At 36.6% G+C, this 24322-nt stretch overlaps 2 pseudogenes; one reads left to right on the top strand and one right to left on the bottom strand.

Annotated features, from left to right (window-relative positions):
• Positions 1 to 24322, top strand: part of LOC100781664 (galactokinase-like) — a 68825-nt pseudogene that overhangs the window by 11884 nt on the left and 32619 nt on the right.
• On the bottom strand, positions 16218 to 16795 carry LOC106797055 (calcium-binding protein CML38-like; annotated as a pseudogene).

The raw sequence follows: 24322 nt of genomic DNA, 5'->3' as shown, positions 1-24322 counted from the left end.
GCATTCATAGCATTTTGGAACTAAGGAGGAATATTCTCCTTTCTTCTTTGGATTGAAGTTTCATCTCCTTTGATTTCCTTTGTTCCTTAGAAACTTGTTGAATCTCTTCACAAAGAGTCTAAAATCATCATCTTCTTCTAAGTTCTTTTCATTTGAGTCTTCTTTGTCATTTTCCTCATGAATAGAAGAATATGAGGCTTTGAGTGCAATTCCTTTCTTCTTTTTGTCATTCTCTTCATGTTGATAGAGTCTCATATTTTCCATTTCATGTTCTTGAAGTTTTCCAAAGAGAGTGGCAAGAGACATATTGGTGAGATCTTTTGATTCTGCAATTGTTGTTACTTTTGGTTGCCATTGCCCGCTTAAACATCTCAACACTTTGTTAATGAGATCTTCATTAGGAAATATTTTTCCTAATGATGAAAGATGATTAACTATATGTGTAAATTTCTTTTGCATATCTTGTATGATCTCATTTTGATTCATTCTAAACAGTTTGTATTCATGTGTGAGAGTGTTTATTCTAGATCTCCTAACATCAGTTGTGCCTTCGTGGGTTACTTGTAATGTATCCCACATTTTTTTTTGCATTTTTACAATTTGAGACTTTAAAATATTCATCCATGCCTAATGCAGAAGTGATTATATTTTTGGTCTTTAAATTATATTGAACCCTCCTTCTTTCATCTTCATCCCATTATTCTTGAAGTTTTTAAACTTTAGAAAAGAATCCTGCTCTGATATCACTTGTTGGACAAGTGGCCTCAATAACTTAAGAGGGGGGCTGAATTAAGTCTCACAAAATTCCCACTAACAGTTGGTGCCTTCATTAGTATTGCAGATTTGGTTGTTGTAGTAAACACAAACATATACAATTGGGTGACAAATTGTGGTAGGGGTTGAGATGAATATTTGAAAGTTCTACGAATGTCTTTAGCTAGTAATGGTATTTATAGAATTTGTCTTTAGTTGGGTGACTTATTAGTGTTCACTGTGCATTCACATGCACTGGTAAATGGCATGTGAGTCTGTCTAGCACATGGACTCTAGATGTGATAAGGCACCTCAAGATGTGATAAAGGTGAGTACGTTGAACAACAATAATAAAAAAACATTATTGGCCACTTAAACATTGTTTGAAGGGTCGAAATCATAACTTTTTTGATTTCTTTTCTCTTAATTTGAGGTCGTTGTCGATGAAACTGTTGCATGATATATTTTTTAGGATTCTTTCACATGAAAACTAAGAAAAAATATGCCACGAATATTTTTAATGTATTGGAGATTATTTAAAAAAATTGCATAGCATGACCACTTAAACATTGTTTCAAGGGTTGAAATCATAGTTTTTTTGAATTATTTCTCTTAATTTGAGGTTGTTGTCGATGAAACTATTGCACTATATTTTTTTTTGGGATTCTTTGACAAGAAAACTAAGAAAAAAATGTGCCACAAATATTTTTCATGTATTGGAGACAATTTAAGAAAATTGCATAACATGACCACTTAAACATTGTTTCAAGGGTCGAAACCATAATTATTTGGGTTTTTTCACTTAATTTGAGGTTGTTGTCGTGGAAAGTATTGCACTATATATTTTGTTTTGGATTCTTTGACGTGAAAACTAAGAAAAATATGTACCACGAATATTTGTAATGTATTGGAGATAATTTAAAAAAATTACATAACATGACCACTTAAATATTGTTTCAAGGGTTGAAACCATAATTATTTGGGATTTTGTTGGTCGTGTATAGTTGTTCACTATGTGGTCACATGCAGTGTTAATTGGCATGCAAACCTGAGCAACAAATAGACTCGAAATGCGATAAGGATCTGTGCGGTGAACAATAACAATAAAAGAATGTGTTTAATTGTTTGCACAGTCTTTGTCAGTTGTGTAAAATTGTCCACTATGCGGTCACATGTACTGGTAAATGCATGCAAGGCTGTATTGCACATGGATTTTATGTGAATGTAACGCCTTGAGATTCCAAAGGCCATTAAAATGATTGTCTTATTGTCATGCCTTGTGAATCCAAAGGCCATTAAAATGACTGTCTTACTGTAATGCCTCGAGATTCCAAAACCCCTTTACACGACTGTCTTACTATCATGCATCTAGATTCCAAATCACGTCTACCATTACCCCGTTATTGATTATATATTTAAGTGCATGATATCACTCAATACTTTGCATAGTTACATCAAAGTGTCAGTGAGAAAAAAATATACATAATGCAAGAAAAATGAGTTCATCCCTAATTTGTGTGTTCGTTTATGTCAATGGTGAGATCATCCGTAGCTTAAGTGAAAATGCAGTTTTCACCAGTGACAACACAAAATTGATGTTGTTATATCCAACAATGACACTAGCCAACATAACTAGTGTAATACAATCATCAATTATAGATGACGATGTTTCGTCTGCAATTACTTTAATTTGGTATCGTTGTCGTATACATGAAATGAATGGACATGTTAAGCATAGGGCATGTCCAATTACTGATGAAGAAGATGTTTGGTGCATGTTTAATACATTCACAAACATGGCAAGTGTAATATGTATGAAACTTAGAGTTGAAGTTCATACTTCACCATCACCGTCTCAAGCTAATGACCTAATCTGGATGAAGATGGAGCAAAAGCTGAATAATCCCATGAAATTATAATAAACTATTTAACATATTTTGTTGTTGTATTGATTTTAATTACATGTTAGTATTTATTATGTATTTGGCATTTCTACGATGTGTTTGTACGATGTTTTTTAGTTATCATTTTTGTTTGTCATGAGGGTAGTTAAAAAAATTGGAAAATTAGAGGAACATGAACATGATGTAAGTCGAAAAGTTCAACATAAGTTAATTAGAGAATGATATTTTTAGCATACAACAAATTTTACTACTTAATCCCCATAATGGTGTCCTATTCCATATGGAGGACGTCTCCTATTACGTCCTAGATTTCGACATGGGCATTGATCTAGTATATCATGCAATGATGGATTATTCTCTTCAACATCTTGGCTAAACATCAAGTTGAAACTTGGTGGAGTAAATTTGCCCACTTTGTTCTATAGGCTATGCATGTATTCACGAGCTGATGCTGGCATGCCACAATAAGTTCCAAAAACATTGCTCATGAAATCATTTGGTTGGACAATTGGTGGAGTGTAGTCCTTGTTCAAAGGACTAGGAAAAACGTAATCCTTCATGGGGGGAATTGGTGTGTATGTGGTGGAACATGATCTGTCATGGAGGAAATTGGTGTGTATGTAGGATTATATTCTAGTTGCACGATGTTTGTTGCCCTTGAGGATTTACCAATTTTGAAATTCATTGACTCTCCATTTGGTGGTTGCATATATAAAAAAATAATAGTATTACTTTGATACCACGCCAGGTATTCCTGAGAATGCTTTGCATGCCCTATAACTTGTTGTCCCTATAAAACCATTGATTGATATTGTTGCCAATACCTTATCCATTTTGCATGTTTTTCAACCCAATTTGTGTCTGTTCGATCTCGCATGTCGATTTTGTGAAGTTTGTCCATATTTTTTGGGGGACCTGGTATGCCTTATTAGAGTCGGAATTGAAGTTTAAGTCTATCTGCTTGTTGTCATTCTACTATTGAGAAACAAATTAGAGGGGTACAAGCTGTCCATATGGAGGAGTCTATGAAAGCTCTCGACTCAATAACATCCAAAAAGTGGAGATATGGATTCCACAAGAATTGAAATAATACAAAAGAATAATTAATTAATTATTAAAAACACAAAGCTCAACATAATGTTTACGTAACCCATAGTTTAGTATTTATTACCTATTCGGCTATCATGTTGTCTAATCTTATTATATAACCGGTGATATCTCCATGTGGTGTGCCAGTAATGCTTAATCCACTGCCACTCCATTTAATAAATGAAAAAAATATTAATTTGATACATACTATACTAATCATATAATAATGAATTTGAGATTCATATTACCTCGTAACCAATGGATATGATGGTGTCCGATTAACTGTTGCTGCAATGAAGAGCACACGATACCATGCCCAAGATTGCAACAATGATCAGCCAACACAGTTAGGTGCATCAAATGAACCTGATTTCCTATCTTGTCTGGCATTAAAACCCCACCAATTAGCCGCAAAATGTAAGCTCTACAATGTGCTTCTAACTGTTGTTGGGTTGGTTCTGTGACGACATATTATCTTACAACCACTTAAGCTCAATGGCAGAGCCAACTATTGCTTCTCCCTTTGGCGGAACCACACCCAAATATTGTTCACACATTTCCTCCCAATCATAGTACGTTGCACTAGTGACTGGCCTACCGTCCACCCTTGTGCTACATCCTCCAGTGGAATTGTGCATTCTCTGACAACAAGATGAAAAGTATGAGTCTCTAGTCTCTATCGCTCAACAAGTGTAGTCACTAGATGATGATCAATTTTGAAGTGGTGTAATTTTGCAACATCAACAAACCCAGTATAAGTTAACAATGACTCAATTAAAGGATGAGGAAGGGGCATCGAATGATAATAGGAAATGATTATTGGTGGTTGTCCCTATAAATTCAAAGTTACATTTTTATAATTGTCACGACAATAAAAATGGTGTTATCAAATAAAAGGTTATAATATCATTTAATTAGTACTTACCATGTTTTGTATCTTTGAAGCTCGATGACAATCTTGTTCCATAACAATGTTGCTGCCTCCATTCTCCCTTTGCATAATCAAATGATTGAAAATTTTGTTGCCAATAATAAAAAAGAAGCAGGTGTATGGAATAAGCCATTTGAGATGATTTTTATAGGCGTGAAGACACTGTGTGAAGTATTGTGCAAATATTGTGTGAGACACACGTCACTGTGCGCTTCATTGTTCATGACACTGTTCACATCATTGTTTATGTCATTGTGCTCGTCAGGAATCCTGCAGAGACATTGTGCACATCACTGTGTGCATCAGGAATCCTGCGGATACATTGTTCACATCACTGTGCGTGTCAGGAATCCTGTAGATACACTATTCATGTTACTGTACACGTCTGGAATCCTGCAAAGACACTGATCACCCCACTATGCGCGTCAGGAATCCTACAGAGACATTGTTCACATCACTATGTGCATCACTGTGCTTGCCAAAAATCCTGCTATTCATGTTACTGTAAACACAATCTTGACCGCTAAAATTGTCGATGTGATGATGACCGTTGGATCTATCTGTAACAAATTCTCATACCATGACACTATAAATTTGTCTCCAAACATATTCTTCTACACTCACAAAACCATTCCATGATGATGACGATATTGATGGCATGCTTGATATCTACGACCGACATCAAGTGCTTAAGTGGCTATCAGTTGCTTGTACAATACGAACAACAACCTTCTTCTACCACCAATGTTGAAACAACCATTCCATCACCACAAATTCACCAAAAACAATATACTGACTACCATATTGAAAACTACCATGAAGGCCCATCTTCTTACACACCAATCCCATACATGCCCACAAATGATTGTTACATCCCCCATATTGAACCCAATGAATTTGATATACACATGAGCTCATACACACAATTTCTTAGTGGATCGTCAAACTACTATGAGACGACTCCCACACTTTTAAACCTAAATGAGCCTTCCCACCTAAATGCCCAGCCAACTACTGAAATTCATGTTGCTTAATCTCAAAGCAACAAAATGTCACACGACTATCATGCTGAAAATGCACTACTACAATTTTTAGATTTAACATCGCACGGTTAACATCGGTTATTCATAAAACCGATGTTAACAAAAGCTCGGTGGCATTTTTGTAAATAAGTAGAGTTAGTTAACATTGGTTTTGCCAAAACCGATGTTAACGATTTAATGTTAACATCGGTTATTTAAATAACCAATGTTACCTATTTGATGTTAACATCGGTTTTAATAAAACCGATGTTAACTAGTTGAGGTTAACATCGGTTATCTTTAAAAAACCGATGCTGTTATGTTTATAAATTAAAAAATTGAAATTGCACATCCCACGCGCTTGAAGCCTATCGTTCTTCTTCTTTCTCCTTCCGCCTGAGTTTGTTTTTGCCGCAAACTGCCCTGCCCTGCCATCACTGTAAGCACATTGTGGAGTTCATCTTTGCTGAGTTCGTCTCTGCCACTTATCAATTGAGGTACATCCTTTCGTTTTAACATTAGGCGTTCCTTGTTTTAACATTTGGTCACTTTCATAGCTCGAAGAAAATTGGGAAAGGAAAGAGTCCCGAAAAGGGTGGGAATTGATTTTGGAAGTCCATAGGGCTTGGCTTTAAGACTCCCAGGGAAACCATCGAAGGTATGTCTCTGTTCTTTGTTAATGATGAAAATCCATTGTTCAGTGGTCTGTCTCTGTTCTCATGTTTTGAAACCATAGTTAGACTAACTAATATGATTGATATTTAACTAAGCTGAGACTAGTCAATATGATTATTTTTCCAAACAATAGCTTTTGTTACCCATTCGTGTTACTGTCAATTTGGAGATTTAAATTAGACTAAGACGATACTAAGTCATTATAGTTAATTTTGTTTCAAAACCAGTTAGTTTTTCTTACCCATTCGTGTTACTATGATTATGTTTCAAAAATATAGTCATTCATTGCTCCTATCTATTAGACACTTAGTTTCAATTTTAGTTGTTTGATTTTGGCTTTGCTCTAAAAGGTTAAGTTTCATGTATCTTCCAACCATTCTTTTGTGTGAAGACTTGGTGCCATTGATGCTAGAAGCCAAAGACACTAATTGTTTGCCCTACTGCTCCCAGTTTAGGTACTCTAGCTTTTGCTGTCTAATTAGTTCATGTTCTTCATTCAACAACCTATTGTCTCCACGTAAGATAGTTTTCATGTGTGTTTGTGTGTAGTCAGCACACGTTTTGATGCATGCTTAGATCAGTCCAAGAATCTTGTGACATTCGATTCAAGTAGCATTTGAGACTTGTTAATACTAAAACAAACACACCTTTCCTCGTCTAATTTTAGGTTTGGAATGTAATAGATAAGATACTAGGCAGAGTTATGTTAGATCATTCAAGTTCTGATACCATAAAGATATATAAGCAGTAATTAATAAATGAGAGAAGGAATATGGATAAATTATATGCTATAATATTCATTGGGTTAATGTATATCCAAAGTTTTTCTATATTAATTTTTTTTTAATTTGTACAAGATAACTTCAATATAGTGGCCATGTTGCTTCTTGCAGTCTCACTATAGTTGTTTTAGGGTCTGCCCTTCTGCACTGCTTGCCATTTGGGATTGATAGCTATGCTTAGAGTTCAGTGTTACTTGAACTTTTGAGACTTTGTTGTTAAATAGCTGCTACAGTGCCTTTCCTAATTAAAATATATGCTTAACCGGAGGCAGTGTTGTTAAATAGCATATAGAAAGTCTTTGGTGTTTGGTGGATATACCTTATAGATTTATACACATGAGCATGATTGTCAATTCTGTACCAATTTGGATATTAAGTAGAGTTCTTACGAACAACATGGTTGCCAAAGCTGACAGATGAACAAAGTAAATAGATGCAATTAAAAGTCAACAAAACACCTAAAATATATCATTACTTACTCATTGTAATGCCCCCAAAACCACTTAGTTCATGCATACAACACACTAACAATGGGATAAATGATGCATTAGATATATGCACATCCAACTTGGTAATCTCTTTATGCCAACAAACTTTGTTAAATCAACTCATGTAGAGAGCCTAGTTACATACTTTGAGGAATTAAACTTAACCACAAAGTGATCATGAAAATTATCAATTCCATGGGGTTTTAGGGGACAATGGTTAGTTTGGGCTTTGATTTTGGTCCATGTTTGTGGAGTCATATTGTGGGGCAGTTTGACTTGTTGAGAATTTGAATATGGTAATACACATTTGAGAGGGGGAATTAATGTTGAATTCAAGTGAGTTGCATCTAAAGCTAGTTGCGGGGCAGTTTGACTTGTTGGAAATCTTTTGTAGTTGTAGATTGCTTTGGAAGAGAATTTGCTAAAGATGATGACATTTTTCTTGTGTGTATCATAGTAATTAAAAATAGATTAACTCTATTATTTTTATTTGAAAATTTGTACTGAAGTAATAGTATTGAAACTAATAGAAATATTCAATGGTTTTGACCTTTCCCCGTCTTTTGCACTGTCAATTTTTGAACTAGTAGCTCCATCTTATTCATGGAACTACTTTATAGTTGCATCTAAAATTATCAGATCAACTTGTATTGCCTTTGTATTGTCTTTCCATGAGAATCTCTTTCTGATCCAAACCTTTTAAAACTAATTGGATTCTTATAGAATGACATTACAAAGACAATAAAAGTTGAGTCTGGAATTCAGGGTGGAATTTTGTTGGTAAAACATATGAAACTAGTTTTAACTTTTGCTTTTGTCTTTGCTTGGCCAAAAAGAACTGTGGTAGTTAGTTTGTGGGAAGCAGCTTTTCCATTTATATATGATGCATGATTTCTAGATGGAAAAACAGGTTAACCTAGGCCAATGGTGGGATGGTGGGTCAACTGCCCTTTTTTTAAAACTTATTTGAAGGTCAACCCATCAACTTTTTAATAGTGGGTTTGGCTGTGTAGCATGGCTATAATTTTTTTTAAAAAAGCATTTAGGCTATGTAGCATGGCTATAATTATTTATTGCTTTACTGATAGCTTCTTTGTTCATAGGTTACAAGCACTAGAATATCTCAACCTCTATCAGCGTCAGAAGTAAGATTGAATCCTTTAGCCTGCGTACAATCTGTTCCTTCTAGTGAAAAGGTGAGGTGAGTTTATATTTCCTTGTTTTTTTGTCATTATCTTTCTTAGTTTCTTATATATTTTATATTTTATATTTTATATTTTATATGTTTGAGTTTTAAACGTGTAAAAAATAGAAATAGAAATTTAAGGGGCTTTTATTACTATCTTGAGAACTAAATTATATTACATCTATAGTCCTATCCTTTCCCAAGAAAGAATGGTGTAAGCTAGCTAGCAAGCAAGCAAGCATTGTTTATAAGCCCCGTTTCATTAAAGAACGTTAGACAATTTTTTTTTCCTTTCCATATTGTATATTCCAGTTCACAAATCACCTTTTCCTAGCCTACATGCAATATAAGCACATGAAGGCTGAGACATATTTTCTGCTACTTTCCTGAATGAAATCTCACTATTGTCTCAGATACACATTGCTCACATAGCTGCACCCATTTCTCTATTCATTTTCTTTGTTTTCCAACTTTTGTCTTTTAGGCTGGAGTGATTGAAAGGTAGGAGAGGATAAAATTGGCTATCATCACCATCAGTATTGTTGTTGTTGTTGCTTTGGTGTGAATTTGAACCAAGTTGAGCGACTACGAATGCTAGATCCTTATTTTCTAGAGCAGCAGCAGCTACTGCATTAGCATTACCAGGACTAGTAATAATAGCTTGGGGTGAATCCACTTGAGAAGCACTGCTATTGATTTCTGATGAAAGTGAAGCACTTTCAATGTGTTGATCTAAGGTTTGCTTGATTTCTGATTTGTAGCCTAGGTTAGAGCTTTCAACTCATGAAAGAATGGGAAACAATGATGTAGCAATGTAGATTTAGATGTAGGGCATCCATCTAACACAAACCCAATAGCTTTCTCAGAGCCCGATTCCACTAAAATTTTACCAAAATCATGCTGCCTTGCAATCTTAGGACTTATTGGAATGTTGTGCTGCCTTAGAATATGATGATTTAAAATACCCCCTACCCAACTGCAATATAATAAAATTAGAAATAAACTAACACAAGCATATGACTAATTAATAAGAAAAGCAAAAGAGTGAACCACTTTTGTGCACTGCATGCAATCGCAGAAATTAAGTCCATATTATCACAAGCATGGATGCTAAAAGTGAGTAACTGAATCAATATTTTCCAATGAAATATAACATGTAAATATGATAGTTGAAAATTAAGGAATGCTTCTCCTAATAATTTGTTAGAGAGACACATAAAAGAAACACCTTCTAATAAAATGGTAAAAAGATGCATACATATATTATATTACATTAATTCAATATCTGTGTGCTTTAACTTATTTCAGTGTCTTTTCTCCATAATGTGAACCATGTATTTCCAGCAGATCAATAGATTGTGGTTGGTTAAAATTTATTATTTCAGAGCCAAAAGAAACTTCATCATCAGACTTATGCATTAGCCTTTCATTATGAGAACCAATTTGATAGAGTGGACATCATCTAGATTTATGGTGAATGTTGTGCTGCCTGTGGTGGTGTCTTGCACAACATTTATGGGGAATTCTTGTTAGAAATTTTGCTAGTCTTGGTGTTTTACTCACGAGTCACGATGAATAATGGGCTATTCTACAAGGGATTCAACATAAATGGTCTAGAGGGTTGAAACTGATGCTCAAGTGATAGTGAGTCTCCTCAACCATGGATGATTTCTCACTTCATTCTAACTTTAACATTGTCACTCAAACAACAAGTTCACCTTTCAAGAGTCTTTGATGTCATTTCCTCAAGTGAATAGCAAAGGGAATTAAGTAGTAGACACTCTAACTAAGTTTAATCATAGTTTTAGATAGGTAATGCAAGTTATTAATTTTTCTCCTAATATCATGTCAGCTGCCCTTATGGCAGATAGATCTGGTGTTACTTTCCATGAGGATATTACTAATGCAGTTGTAGTAGAAATTACAATTGGCCTAGAGTGGGAATTTCTTGTATACCTCTGTTTAGCATAGAGTTTGCATCGTGTAAAGGCATCAATGAAAAATTTCAATTTTAATTTTATCTTCTTTTAGCCTCTTTAAGGGTGGTTTTTTTAATCTATTTCCATGGCTTAGTTTTAGTTGTCTAACAAAATGATAGGGTAGGTCTTGAGAGATCAAAACAGATTCTAAAAATAAAGTGGCTTAAAAGTTATATTGGTGGAATTTAGAATATTATTTATAATGTCATTTAGCCTTTTTTTTTTAATTTTCTAAACACTAAATTGCGCTGCCATACTATTTTCAGATTCCATTAGGAGTGATTTTAGCCATTCTTGATCTTGCGCTCATTGCTATTTCGAAAAGTGGTCCTGCGGTCATTGCTGGAAAGTCAATTGTGTTGAAGCCTCCAACTCAGGTATTTATATATTTGATTTGAAAAGTACTTTCAATTTTTTTTTTGTATGCATTACTTGTACAGTTGTAGAACTGTTTGATTTATAAGCACCACTTGTTCCTGAGTACAGGACAGCTTGCAGCAGCATCTTCAGCAATGCCATGAAACTAGTTTTAATTGAATAATTTGGAAAGTAAATAAGAAATAATCAATTGCAGGCCCAATACCATTCTTTGTTACATAAATTCCTGTATTTGTTTGACTAACTAATCTAACATCTAATGAGTATCTGCCAATACTCCTCCCCTAAAGTTTCATTTCGTCGTAATGATGAATAGCTTGGGGCTACTGACATAAAGTTCCAATAGTGTTTCAACTAATTGAAGCATGGTGACCAAGCCATGCAGCCTAAAATTAACTTTCAATCCTCTTACTCAAACACAAAAATGTGATGTAAGTGTCTCCATTTTCTCTGGTATAGAGGTTTGTAGCAGTGGAATATACCCTTCACCAATTTACCTGTATGATCAATCTAGCATCCAATTTCAATCACAACTCCATTAACACCTCATGGATTTTTTGAAAAGTAAATCTGAAACATCCCCAACAACCTATGGTTGAACACTGGCCAAATGATGACCCTTGTCCACAGTTCTAACCACTGGAACCAATTCAATGCCCTTTCCTTCCAAATCATATAACCTATCTTTTGGAGATGCTGTGAGTTTCTTGCAAGCTGATGCCAACAATTGAAATTGCTCATGAGCATGGATGGAAGTGTTTATAGTTGGAGTGTGATTCAATCCTTGTTAAGTTAACTTTTGAGAATTTGAGTGTTATCCCTTGGCAGTTGCATAATAGATAGCAGAATTGTAGTGTCCCCCAAAAAAGGTGAATTCATGCTGCTGCAAATTGATGATAATGGTTGTTTTGGCCGCATTGGTTTAGTAACTCTTCAATATAGGAGTGCATGGTGTCACTGATGATGTTTAGAATATGATGATCCTTAGCTACCCTCGAATGACCCCCTACACACACACACACAGCCACACACACACACACACACATACAAAGAGACACACACACATAGACACAGATGTGCGCACACACACAGACAAACACACACACACACACACACATAAAGACACAGAGACACACACAGACACACACACACACACACAGACAAACACACACACACACACACACACACACACAGACAAACACACACACACACACACACACACATAAAGACACACAGACAAAATCACATACACACACACATAAAGACACAGAGACACACACAGACACAGACACAGACACACACACACAGACAAACACACACACACACACATAAAGACACACAGACAAACACACATACACACACACACACCCATAAAGACACAGAGACACACAAACACAGACACATACACACAGAAAAACACACACACACACATATAAAGACACACAGACAAACACCCACACACACACACATAAAGACATAGAGACACATAAACACACACACAGAGACAAACACACACACACACATAAAACACAGAGACACACAAACATACACACACACACACACACACACATAGACACAGACACAGACAAAGAGACACACACACACACACAAAGACACAGACACACACACACACACATACACCCACACAAAGAGACACACACGCACACACATACAAATGTTAGTTACCAATTAATTTATTTTTACTTGTTCGCTGCCATTAATGCCAACTGATATATGCTATACAAATTGTCTTCATGATGAGTGCACCTTAGATTCGCATTTGAGACTGAATGCAATGATTCTTGCAGACAGTTTGCATCTATAGTGTGATGGGATTAAAAAGAATTACACGACATGGATATGACATGGTAAAGTGACAGACATGCAGAGTGGGTCCCAATCTGAACCGTTTGATGTAGAAATGGGAGATCGCTTGGAGGACATGATTCATGACCTTGGACAAGAGTCTTTTCAGCAAGCACACGCCCTTGTGTATGAACGATTGCAGATTGATTCAAAGAAGCCTTTGTATACGGGGTGCAAGAATTCCTTAACCCTGTTGTCTGCGGTGTTAAGTCTGGTTAATGTAAAGGCCAGGTATGGGTGGAGAGACAAAAGTTTTACCTCACCACTTGAGGTAGTGCACAATCTGCTTCTAGAGGACAACACGCTGCCTAAAAATTACTATAAGGCAAAAAAGATACTGTGTCCGATGGGTATGGAGCATCAGAAGATTCATGCTTGCCCCAATGATTGCATACTGTATAGGCATAAATTCCAACAAATGTCCAAATGCCCTATCTGTGGGACTTCACGGTACAAAGTGAAGGATGAAGACGAAAGCAGTTCTAATGAAAACTCAAAGAAGGGCCCTCCAGTGAAGGTTTTGTGGCATCTTCCAAACATTCCAAGGTTTAAGCGTCTTTTTGCTAACGAGGACGACGCAAATGACCTTACATGGCATGCAAATGGAAGGATTTCTGATGGAATGGTCCGTCATCTGGATGATTGCTCGTAGTGGAAGAAGATTGATGGTTTGTATCCGGATTTCGGGAAAGAGCCAAGAAATCTTAGACTTGGACTAGCCAGTGATGGAAATCCATATGGCACCTTAAGCACTCAACATAGTTCATGACCAATTCTACTAGTAATTTTCAATTTGCCTTCTTGGTTGTGCATGAATCGAAAATACATGATGTTGTCTATGATGATATTGGGCCCAAGACAGCCAGAAAATGACATTGATGTTTATCTAAGTCTGTTGATTGAAGACCTGAGAAAGTTATGGGACAAGGGGGTTTTAGTGTTTGATGTGTTCCACAATGAGACGTTTGAAATGCGTGTAATGCTTTTTTGTACCGTTAATGACTTTCTAGCATATGGGAATCTCAGCGGTTACAGTGTTAAGGGTCATCATGCATTCCCCATCTGTGAAGAAAACACAAGCTACATACAACTAAAACATGGAAGAAAAATAGTCTATAGTAGGCATCACCGTTTTCTAACACCCAATCATCCTTACATTAATGGAAGTCAAGAGCACGATATTGCACCGATACCTTTGATTGGTGAGCAAGTATACCAGAGGGTTCAACACCTTAATACTATATTTGGAAAGACCCAAAAGAAGGGTAAAAGTAAGGCTTGCATATGGAAGAAGAGGTCTATTTTCTTTGATCTTCCCTACTGGTCTGATCTGGATGTTAGACATTGTATTGATGTTATGCATGTAGAGAAAAATGTATGTGACAGTGTGATTGGGATGCTCCTTAACATTCAAGGCAAGACAAAGGATGGCTTGAATACCCGTTAAGATTTAGCTAAAATGGGGATACGATTACAATTGCATCCAAGGTCTGATGGGAAGAAAATTTATTTGCCCCCAGCTTGTCATACTTTGTCCAAAAAGGAGAAGATAAGTTTTTGTCAGTGTCTTCATCGGGTGAAGGTTCCACAAGGATACTCTTCAAATATTAAGAGCCTTGTGCAGTTGAAGGAGCTTAAGCTTGTAGGGTTAAAGTCTCATGATTGTCATGTGTTGATGCAACAATTGTTAGTCGTGGCTATACGAGACATCTTGCCAAACAAAGTCAGGTTAGCCATAACTCGCCTGTGCTTTTTCTTCCATGCCATATGTAGCAAAGTCGTTGATCCTATCAAGTTTGATGAGCTGGAAAATGAGGCCGCAATTATACTGTGCCAGTTGGAGATGTATTTTCCCCCTGCATTCTTTGACATCATGATTCACTTGATTGTGCATCTGGTCAGAGAAATCAAATGTTGTGGTCCTGTTTATTTGCGGTGGATGTACCCGGTTGAGCGATACATAAAGATCTTAAAAGGGTATACAAAGAATCTATATCATCCAGAAACATCTATTGTTGAGAGGTACATTGCAAAAGAAGCCATTGAATTTTGTTCATAATACATTGAGAAGGCTAAACCTATTGGCCTTCCTGAGTCTCAGCATGATGACAGAGTGGGTGGTAAGGGTTCAAGAGGACTGCATATGATCACTCCAAGTCTAGAAGATTTGTTACAAGCTCACTTGTATGTCTTGAACAACAATAATGAAGTTTTACCATACATACTTAAGCATGAAGCTTTAGTCAAACAGAATAATCCAAAAATGTCAAAGAATTAGGTGTTGAAAAAGCATAACAAGACTTTCTGTGATTGGTTTAAAGATAAAATCTTTGTAGATGAAAATGCTTCAGAAACATTAAGAAAGCTAGCAGATGGGCCTAAAAGAAATGTTATAACTTGGCAAGGATACGACATAAACAAGTATTCATTTTACACAAAAGCACAAGATGAAAAAACTACAATGCAAAACAGCGGGGTCACCCTAAGGGCTGAATCTCAACACTTCGCAAGTGTGCATGACGCCAATCCTTGTGTAGCTTCCATCCCTTACTTTGGGTTCATTGATGAAATTTGGGAGCTTAACTATGTGAAATTTACTGTTTGTGTTTTCAAATGTAAATGGGTTGACAGCAACACCGGTGTACGCACCGATGATATAGGATTTACATTGGTAGACCTAAAGAAACTTGGTTACCACAATGACCCTTTCATCATGGCAGAACAAGCTAGACAAGTATTTTATGTGCAAGACCCTTATGATGAAAGGTGGTGCGTGGTTCTACCGGGCAAAACAATTGGTGTTAATGTAGAAGATGATGATTCATACATGGACACCTATGTTAGTCCTTTGTCCATACAAATCACTCCTAACGAAGAAGAAGCTGACGACGTTCATGCTAATCGTACTGATCATGATGAAAGAGAATTAATTAACATCATTTAATGTAATTTTCTATTTATATATTTGATTTTGCTATATTCATTTACGTAAGTCATACAATTGTTTTTTGTAATGTTTATTAATCTATGTTGTTTCTTGCAGGAAGTAGTTGCAGAGGTGGTTCAAAAGTTGCAACCACGTGAAGCATCAACTTTGTTTGTTGAGGTGAAATCTGAACATCTTCGAAGTATTTATCCCATTTTATAGTGTTATACATAGGATATGCAAACAAATCAATCAAATTTCAAATACACATTATACATAATCAACATTTATATATACATGCCTCACTGCATCATAATTCTGAATTCTTCAAAGCTTAGGACACCATCCCTATTCAAATCAAATTGTTTGATCATAGATTTGCACTCATCAATGGATTTGGACTCACCCATCTTCTTAAGAATTTTTTTCAACCTCTTAGGGGTTATAAACCCACATCTTTCAGTGTCATACATCTCAAAAGCTACCTTCAAGTCATTCAACTTCTGCTATTCTCCCCCAGCTTCCATGAGAGCAATGAAATCCTCCAAACTCAGCAACCCATCTCCATCAGAATCCAATGCCGCAATTGCCATCTTAGCTTCCTTCATTGGAAGCTCACCACCCATCATTCCGAGCCCGTGCTTTAGCTCTGAAGGCAAAACCTTTCCATCACCATCTTCGTCAAAGTATCTTAGAACATCCTCGAAGCCAACTTGCTTCCCCATGTTATAGTGCAACGAACCTCAAATCAACTAGAAGTCCTTGATACAAGTGATTTGACACTTGAGTTCCTAACTAAAATCTGAGATTCGATTCTTAATCTTAGGAACAGAATTGAGATTAAAGATATCACTTTATCTCAAAATAGGCCGACCAGAGGAGTAATTGAGTATCAAATAGAAGGATTAGATATCTCTTGATTATGACAAACCTCACACAAAAGTCCTTGCTACAAACACTAAAAGGGTGTAGTATAAGTAACAAAAAAACACGGTGGAGCGTCTAAAGTTTGGAGTTAAGAATGAAATGGCAGAGGATATCACTTTACTCAAAAAATGGTCTGACTCGATGAATATCAAATAAAAACCTCAAATATTCTTGATTACAAAAAAAAAAGTAGAACCTCAAATCAAAGTTGTTGCCACAAACACTTGTGTTGGAACAACTAAAGTGTAGTAGTATAAGTAACAAATTGTAACTTTGTATGAAAATGGAAATTTGAGTTGTACTATATGTTGTGGTTTTGGGCTATGGTATGAAACATGAGATTTTGCGAGTGGGTCTTTATATAAATTGTAGACTCTGTTAATGAGGGTTAACTTCAACTAGTAGGATCAAATTTTATCTACTTAAGCCCAGTTTGAATAAACTTTTTGATAAGCATTTATAAGATAATAAAATAAAGAGGTTCAGTGAATTAAACTTCTCCCATTAATTGTTTAAAAACTCCCTAATCTAATTTGTCCAGAAGCTAGGTGCACAAGTTAATTTTCACTTAAGGGGGAAATTTGATTCATTTTACCTCCTATATTTTTTTCTCTCCTATAAGTGTTTGTTGACAAATTTATGTAAATGAGGCCCATTGGTATGTCATTTGTAACTTTAAGTACCATTTGAAATGGCTTGTGCTATGTCATGAACTTGGAATGCAACAACTTTTCTCCCCATAAATTTTCATGTACCCACGTCCCAAAAAAGAAAAAAAAATGTTGGCTCTGGTGTAAGCCAAAACTACCAAGTTGTCTGTGTAATCATTGTTCTTGATTAATTTGTATCAAATTAATGCCGCAATACTTCATTGACAGTTTTAAATAAGCACATGTTAGCTAGAAATTGATGGTTGGTTTGATATTCACCTTTTGAGCTGCAACTAATTTACTTTTCAGCTTTCTTAATAGCTACATTTCTATCAGTCACTAAGGCAATAGGTTCTTTGTGCAATGCTTACAGCTCCTCTTTCACACCTATTAAATCTGAAACAGCTGTTGTATATCTTAATCATGAATAGAAACAAGAATTATCGTCTTACAACTCTCTTTGCCTGTCACATGAATAACTAACACTTTTAATAGCCAACAAGTAGTTTGACATACTTTGGTTGAGAAAAAGCTGAATTAGTTTGTTGTACTTGAACTTGGTTTGGCTTTGAGTTCTTCTAATGCCATTACTCATTATATCAACTGCAGGTGAAACTGAATTAGTTTGTTGTAGTTGAACTTGGTTTGTCCATTGGTGTTGTTGTGGAAGCTGTATCATTATATAAAGTCCAGGTAAAGCACATTGTTACTACTTGTTATATATACATGTATATGTGTAAAGCATGTATCAAAACCTGTATTAAAATAGTATAGCCAAATACCACTACTAGCTACATGTTAAAGTCCTAGAAGCTTCAAGCTGACAGAGAGTTGAGAAGTTTGGATAATCTCACTTGAAGCTATGAGTTTTGATTGATAATTTTTACATTCGTTCAAGCTTCCTTACTTGAGAATGTCTCTGAAATTGCTGGTTTTTTTACCATATACTCGATCTGAAATTTCTGCTTAAATGTATGTTTTTATGAAAATTTGTTAAGGTATTAATTACAAGGATTAAGCCATATATAGTTTAAGTGCAAGGTTCTAAGGCCAGAGTATTATTTGGAAACAATAATTGTTTTCTTAAGATTGCCTTTTAAATAGTGTAGTACCCTATACGTAGCCTAGACATGAAATTGTTCGGAAGAATATACTTACCTTTATTCATAGTTTCTTCATAACTTAGTTTTTTTCCCTATCATCCACATACACATTAGTTTGAGCCTCTTTAACCCACAACTTAATTTCCAGAATGGTATATGGAACCAAAACCCCAACTAGTAAGTCCTGTCAAGTTTGTTAGGCACTCCTATATATGTTGCAGCCCCCAAACTCCTACGTGCCTCAGGCATTTGGTCACAAAACAACTCCTTTTGGTCTTCCCAAGCCTGCACACACCATAGGCCACAACTCAAGTCCGTGCCAAACACACACACACACACACACACACACACACACACACAGAGCGAGAGACCGTCCCTCTCCAATCCAAAAGCCTTAGATAATAATGAATCACAGATAAAATGAATCCGTCATACCTCTAACATATTCACAAAAGAATACACATACCCAACTACAATAATAAAGCATAAGCACCCCCGAAACCCAGATTTCCAAATTAGTTACATAAAGAAATGTTGATGTCGATATTTGTTTGTAATCAAAATTTACATTTTGATGACGTATAATGGATCATGGCTTCTCCACCTGCCTCGCCTCCTCCTCCTCCTCCTTCTCCTCTTTCCGATGCATCAACTTCGTCATCTGTCGTGAAGCGGACACGCAAAGCCTCACGTCTACGATCCTTGTGTACTAGACCACCTAGTGCTGAGAGACTAGTGGTCCATGTTGATCCTGCTACCTGCTATCGGCAAGGCCGATGGTCCCCACAGGAAGAAATTAAGAATATATTTGGGGATTGTGGTGCATGATAAGGTGGACGTCACGTACGAGAACATGAAAGAGGTCACTACTGCTTGAAAGGACTTGATTTGGGAGGATATTCAGGTATTTTTCTTTTCATATTTGATGTTCTTTAATTAATAGCCAAAAAATACATTATTGTAACAAATAAACCTTATTTGTTATTGTTAGGCAGAATTTGAAATCCCAGAGGCTTCTGACAGTAGGACGAAAAAGAAGTTACTTAAGATTGTCGGCGAGAGATAGAGGCAGTTTGAATCAGACCTCACGAGGAAATGGGCCCTTGCAGCTGATTAGGACGGTGTGGACGACATTGTCTGTGAGAAATACGGCATAAGCAAGGAAAAATGGGCCCAATTTTGCCAGACTCGCAGAGACCCTTCTTGGGAGGTATGTACCTTGCCATTTAAGTTGTTTTTCAAAAAGCATTAACTTGTTATAATTCATTCTAGCAATTTGAAGCATTATTGTTTTATTTTTGCAGGATGTGCGGAAAAAGGCATAGGCCATCCAGAAACAGAACACTGCCCCCCACGTTTTGTCTCGTGGGGGTTATGAATATTTGAAGCAGAAACTCCTAGCTGAGAAGACTAAGAAGAAGCTGAAGGAAGCTGCACAGTCAGGAAGCGTTGATGGTGTCATTGACTCTCCATCCCCCGTCAGACGCCACGTGAAGTGGAAGATGGCCGACACAAAGAAAACAGGGGAGATGACGACTGAGGCCGCAATGAGAATCACTGAGAAGATCGTAAGTCATTTTCAACTAACCATTAAAATTATATTTCTTTATTTTGTGAATGCCATGTACAAATGTTTATTTTCTATGCAGGATTCCTTTGAGGAGCAGGCATCATAGGGATCCTTCGTCCCCCATGGATGTCAGGATGTTCTCACCGCTGCTATTGGACGTCCAGAGCACCCTGGATGTGTCCGGGCTGTTGGAGCCGGTGTCACCATCAGGCAATACTTCGGATCGGCTCCACGGACGTCCTGCAGCTCTTCCTTGCTACCTCCTGAAGAATTGCAACAGCTGACCCAGCAAATCAGGGACCAGCTAGAGGAGAGATCATAGAAAAAGTGACTCGGCAGCTCATGGCATCGTTCAGCTAGATGCAGTCCCAGATGCAATCTCAGGGACTTGTACTGCCTCCAGAGCCTCTGGTTGGTCCCTGATATGCCATTATTCTCTCCTATTTCTTAACCTTTTTTGCACCATTTTAATTACTGATTAGTCTTAATTGTCAAATTAATTAGGCAGTTTTATTATTTGGGCTCATTAAGCTAATTTGATGTTTTTAATCTAATTTCAGGAATTAATGAAGCATTGGGCTTGAATCCAGAATTGGGCTTGGACTTGAAGAGGGCAGACTATTTTATTCTACAAAATTTTATCTTATCTAGACTTTATCTTATCTAGATATTATTTAGATTTGATCTCATCTAGATATTATTTCATCTAGATCTTATATTATCTTATCTAGATTTGATTTTATTTTATTTATGGGCTTGGATTTAAAACAGATTTGTAAGCTTTGGGGCTGGAAAACTATATAACAACACCAAGGTTCTAGTTTAGGCCCCCCTCCCTCTCTCTCTCCTCTCTCTCTCTCTCCTCTCTCTCTTCTATTTTTCATTTTCAGTTTTAGTCTCTCTTCTCTTTCTCTTTTATTTTCGTTTTTTACAATTCCAGTTCAGACTTTTAGTTTTATCAATAAAATTTCGTTCTCTATTTGATTAATGGAAGGCTAAGTCCGTAGCGTTGTTTTCTCTTGAGGATCAAGCACAGTTCTCTTTGAGGTTCTATTATTACTGTTTAATTCTGTTCAGTTTTTCCTCTTCACTAATTACTCTGAATTTGTTGCTATTAATTCATGCATGCTTAGTGCTTGATTAATTGTCTCTACGCTTAATTTACATTCATGCTTAATGATCGTTTATGAGTAATTGGTGTGTGTGATGCTTAATCACATAATGAATGCTTTATCTTAAATTTCGCTTAGTAACTGATAAAGGATAAATTCTCGCAACCTAGGATAAGAGACTTGCTTGTGAATCAAGGGGAAGCAACATATTTTAATTCTGATAATTTCTAATTCAATTTTACTCGCTGTTTAATTTACAAAAGCAAACAATCCCCCCCCCCCCCCAATTTGTTACTATTTCCTACTATCTGTTATGAACATTTGGTGTATCATTGCTCGTTGGGAAACGACCTAGGATCACTTCCTAGTTACTACATTTTAATATTTATTTGATTTGGGTACGGCCTCGATCAAATTTGGCGCCGTTGCCGGGGAGCAGTGTCCAAAGGTTCATAATAGCTTGTGTCGTGTTAGTGTTTAATTCTTTCGTGTTTTATGTTTAATTGTTAGTGTTGTGTTAGTGTGTGTTAGTGTTGTTTAGTGTCTTGGTATTTTGTTTAGTGTGTGTTCTATTTTAGTTTTTCTATTAAGCGCTTCCCCTGTTTCAGTTTTGGGTGTTTTGTTGTGAAAAGTGTTTTGCGACGGATTTAGCGACTACTTTTGCTTGCGGCAAAACAGAGTAGTAGTGGAAATCATGTAGCGACGGATTTTAGCGACCACCCTTGCTGAATTATTTGAGATTTTTTGTTTTGGTAGCTAGAGTTATTATTTTTGGCTGAATTTTTTTGTGGTAACTTATTTTAATCTGTACTTTGTGGGAAAAATTGCTAGAGCCTTTAGTTTGGTCAGATTTGAAAGTTTCAAAAAAGTAGCAAATTTGATTTTTGTCAAAACTTCAAACGACCAAAACTTTTGCTCTGGTTATCAGAATCGCTATTATTATATATGTATTTGGGGTAGAAAAAAATTTCCTACGCCATGAAAGCCGCCACAGGCTGGCTGAGGTCTCCATCGTCCAAAAAAGGTGATTCTGTCAAATTTTTTTTTCCAAGTTTTATTCTCTTATTTTTCTCAACTTATCATATTTAGCTTATATAGTTAGACTTCGAATTTTCATTTGAAATTTTTTGTGCTATCTTCTCATCATTTTATAAGGTGGCTCACAAAATTTCAAGTCATTTGGATATCATTTTATGGTAGCTGTTGTTCAAACCTACACTATTACTTGCATAAGAAGACAACTAGTTGTGCATGCTGAATTTAGTGTATGACTAGGGGAAATCCATCTAACTTACAACCCTTTGATCCTGAGATAGATAGGACATTTCATAGATTAGTTAGACATCATTTAGTACCTTTTGAGCATCCTGAGTATTCTGATATTGGTGATTTTGAGCATTCTGATTTTGAATATTCTGAGAACATGGCACAACCTCCACCCCGTGAGAGGACTTTAAGGGAAATGGCTGCACCTGATTTCACCTACGAAAGCTTGTGCATCCAATACCTTGATGAGGATGTCCCATATGTTCTTAAAACTGGACTGATCCATTTGCTTCCAAAGTTTCATGGCCTTGCAGGTGAAGACCCACACAAGCATCTGAAAGAATTCCATATTGTATGATCCACCATGAAACCACCAGATGTCCAGGAGGATCACATATTTTTGAAGGCCTTTCCTCATTCTTTAGAGGGAGTGGCAAAGGACTGGCTATATTACCTTGCTCCAAGGTCCATCACGAGCTAGGATGACCTCAAGAGAGTATTCTTAGAAAAATTATTCCCTGCATCTAGGACCACTACCATAAAAAGGATATTTCAGGCATTAGGCAACTCAGTGGAGAGAGCCTATATGAATACTGGGAGAGATTTAAAAAACTATGTGCTAGTTGCCCTCACCACCAAATTTCTGAGTAGCTTCTTCTCCAATATTTTTATGAAGGACTCAGTAACATAGAGAGAAGTATGATAAATGTTGCCAGTGATGGAGCCCTTGGAGACATGACCCCTGTTGAAGCCAGAAATTTAATTGAGAAGATGGCTTCAAAATCCTAGCAATTTAGTGCCAGACGTGATGCTATTGTCATTAGAGGAGTGCATGAAGTAGCCACGAATTCATCTTCATCAGGTGAGACTAAGAAGCTTGAAGGTAAACTAGATGCCTTGGTTAACCTGGTAACCCAACTGGCCATGAATAAAAAATCTGCACCTATCTCCAGACTCTGTGGTTTATGCTCCTCTATCGACCACCACACAGACCTTTGCCCTTCTATGCAACAATCTGAAGCAATTGAACAGCTTGAAGCTTATGCTGCAAACATCTACAACAGACCTCCTCAACCTCAGCAGCAAAATCAGCCACAACAGAATAACTATGACCTCTCCAGCAACAGGTACAATCCCAGATGGAGGAATCATCCCAACCTTAGATGGTCGAATCCTTCACAACAGCAGCAATAACAACAGCCTTATTTTCAAAATGTTGTTGGCCCAAGCAGACCATACGTCCCTCCACCAATCCAACAACAACAACAACAGCAACAGCCCCAGAAACAACAAACAGTTGAGGCCCCTCCGCAACCTTCCCTTGAAGAACTTGTGAGGCAAATGACTATGCAAAACATGCAGTTTCAGCAAGAGACCATAGCCTCCATTCAGAGCTTAACTAATTAGATGGGACAGTTGGCTACACAGTTAAATCAACAACAGTCCCATAATTCTGATAGATTACCTTCTCAATATGTCCAGAATCACAAAAATGTGAGTGCCATTACATTGAGGTCAGGAAAGTAGTGTCAAGAACCTCAACCAGTAACATCTTCCTCATCCGCCAATGAACCTGCCCAACCTCACTCTACTCCAGAAAAAGATGATGACAAAAATTTAAAGAGTAAGTTACCTAACAATTTCTATGCAGGTGAATCTAAAGAGAAGCAACATATCCTTCTTCCATTCCCTCCAAGAGCAATTTAAACATACCT

This window comes from Glycine max, chromosome 18, assembly GCF_000004515.6.
Source record: "Glycine max cultivar Williams 82 chromosome 18, Glycine_max_v4.0, whole genome shotgun sequence".
Classification (NCBI taxonomy): Eukaryota; Viridiplantae; Streptophyta; class Magnoliopsida; order Fabales; family Fabaceae; genus Glycine; species Glycine max.
The sequence above is the reverse complement of the archived record's forward strand: the minus strand, read 5'-3'. Positions and strand labels throughout refer to the sequence as shown.